Source organism: Vanacampus margaritifer, chromosome 6, assembly GCF_051991255.1.
Source record: "Vanacampus margaritifer isolate UIUO_Vmar chromosome 6, RoL_Vmar_1.0, whole genome shotgun sequence".
Lineage (NCBI taxonomy): Eukaryota > Metazoa > Chordata > Actinopteri > Syngnathiformes > Syngnathidae > Vanacampus > Vanacampus margaritifer.
This window is the reverse complement of record NC_135437.1, coordinates 20,082,021-20,085,142: the sequence shown is the minus strand read 5'-3', so window position 1 is coordinate 20,085,142 and position 3,122 is coordinate 20,082,021.

Below are 3,122 nucleotides of genomic sequence, written 5' to 3'. Positions count from 1 at the left end.
TCTCCAGGTCAAACTTTGGCCAAACACTCAATAAGTCAAATTTGTACACTTGTGTAGTTATCAGCATTCAAAATCAAATAAAAGTACAGCATCTCATGTCTCCTCAGTGTCTTCTTTGCTTTTGTGTTTCACACTTCCTTACAGTGTATCAGAATTAACCAGTCACATTCAAACGTACAGTACAGACCAAAAGTTAAACTTATTCAATGCGTTTGCTTTTTTCTCATGACTCTTTAATTTGTAGATTCTCACTGAAGGCATCAAAACTATGTACTAAAAAAAAAAAGGTGAAATAACTGAAACCATGTTTTATGTTACTGACTCTTCAAAATAGCCATCCTTTGCTCTGGTTACTTTTTTGCATGCTCTTGGCATTCTTACGTCTGGGAACTCCTTTTGATAGAATGCCAAGAATGTGCAAAAAAGTAACCAGAGAAAAGGGTGGCTAATAATTTATGTATTTTTTTATTTTCACCTTTTTTGTTAAGTACGTAACTACAAATGTGTTCGATAGTTGTGGGAATGCTTAGCATTCAGGTATTAGCATTCAGCTTTCGGCATTCTCACGCGATTTCTGCAGAAATTGCACTTAATCTAGTTGTCATAGTTTTGATGCCTTCAGTAAAAATCTACAATTTACATAGTCATGAAAATAAAACTAATTTATTAATGAGAAGGTGTGTCCAAGCTTTTGTTCTGTACTGTAAGTTAATCGGAGTCTGCAAACACCTCCAACAATTTGAATTGTCTCTGATTAGGCTTTTTCTGGCCTTTTTTTTTTTTTTTGTAGAAGCCTGAAGCTTTTGCACCTGTCACTATTTCGAATTGTTGTGTTTATGCCAAAAATGCCGTTTTCGAATTATGGCCAAAAAGTTCAACTTTGGTTTCATCGAACTGTAACAACATTTTCCAAACACGTGATAACATCTTCATAAAAGTTTTTACTTATTGGCCATTGTTGAAACGTCAAAAGTTGAAACTGGGGCCTTGGACAAAGTGGAAAGCATTTGGAACTGTTCTAAATAGCAGTCAGTATAATCACAAAAACTTCAGGCTTCTGCTAAAAAGCAAATACAATATAAGTAAAAGCCGACTAGAACAGCTGAACTTTATTTTGAGTTAATCGGAGGCATTTTGAATCGTGCAGGTGTGTGTCCTGTTGACTCCCATTTAACATGAGTTTGAATGGGATTGGTTAATTCTGAACACACTCATTCCCTGTTCATAGGGTGTGTGCACTTGTGCAACCACAATATCACAGTTGTTGTTTTTTTTATGGATTGCACTGTATAGGTTGTAGGTCACATTAATGATAAAAAATTTTTTTTAATTTATTTCCCTTGGTCTCATTTTTTTATGGCACAAAATCCAGACATTTGAACATGGGTGTGTAGACTTTTTCTATCTGTTGTAGAACTACACTGCAGAAGTATAGCAGCATTAAAATATACATACAACTTTATGAGTAATGCAGTGCAAGTATAAAACCTTGCTCTAAAACAACATTTGTTGTTTCTTCACAGTATAACCAGATCTTTTATGGCACTGCCTTACATCTTCACTGTCAAGGAGGTCCACCATTGGCAAACATTGTTGTGATCCACACTTACAATAAAAGATGGGGAAGCTCCGCGCCAGTGGGTTTGCCAAATTGTTTGGCATAGTTTTGACGAGAGGCTGGACCTTTCCAAATGTTGTGAATGCGTATTGACACAGTGTTTAATTTCAACATGTGTTATTATTCCTTAAAACTGAGCTATCATTAATTCACTGAGTTGAGACGGATCAAGACTTAAAAAAAAAAAGTCATAAATATACTTATGCATTTTGGATAAATTAAAGTCAAATATTATGTACATGCTATTTTGTGTCTGATCCCAGATTCACCTGCCAACTCAAACAAACAAAAAAAAAAACACCAAAACTTGGCTCTCACACGTACTGAAAAAATCTTTCACTTTCATCAAATAAATTCTTACGCACACTTAAACACCTCTGACACGCAAAAATATCACTCAAAGTAAAAAAAAATTCTCACACACCAAAAGATCTTGCTCACGCTCTCTCTCTCTTCCACACACACACACGCACACCCAAAAAAACCTTAACATTAAAAAACAAAAAATCTCATTCCTTTTTTTGTCTAAGTAAAAGTTTTTTTTTTTATTGTGAAACTGAACTGAAGCAAAAAAGTGTCACAAAGTTTGAATGCTGAGCCAGGTCAGAGTTTTATTTATTTTCATTTTTTATGAGAGGGTTTTGATGCGTGACGTATTTTTGTGTGTGAGTTTTTTGTGACTAAGAACATTTACTGATGTGTGAGTTTTTTGTGTGTGAGGTTTCTGCAAAACCAATACATTTTTGTGTATGAGGGTTTTTTGGGGGGGAATGAGAGATTTTGTGTGAGTGAGGTTTATGGGAATACAACAATATTTTGTGTGTGTTTTTTTTGAGAATGTGAGAGATTTTGTGTGAGTGAGAAATTTTATGACGAGAATGAGATTTTTCTATATATATTTTTTTAATAAATATTTTTTGGGCCTCATTTCTATTTACTTTTCTGTCCTTGTAGAATGTCCAACATGCCCTGTGTACATGCGTGAACAATCTAAACCACAGGTGGCAAACTGCGGTCCTTGAGGGCCGGAGTCCGGCAGGTTTTAGAGGTTTCCCTACTCAAACTACAGCTGATAACAATTAACAGGATCGTTATCAGGCTTATGCAGAGCTTGCTGATGAGCTGATCATGAATCAGCTGTGTTGAAGAAGAGAAATATTCAGGACTTTGGCCCTCGAGGACCAGATCTCGCCATCCCTGTTCTAAACTCACCCTGCGCTTATCACAGTTGGCTAGATTTGACTTTTAGTGGGTCCATGTTTGATTGGAATGAGTAGATGGCTAATATTTAATCAGCGTACGCTTGGCTGATAAAACAAAAAGATAGATAAAGAGGGCCAACCCACTGCTTAAAATGTTCTACTTGACTGAGAAGAGCATACAATCTTTGTTGAAGTACCAATAGAGTACGCTGGCATCTTCCTTGTACAAAAACCAGGGAAGTACATGAACAAAAGAGCGTCATAAGGAAAGCATACATTGACAATATGGTAGCGCCATTTCA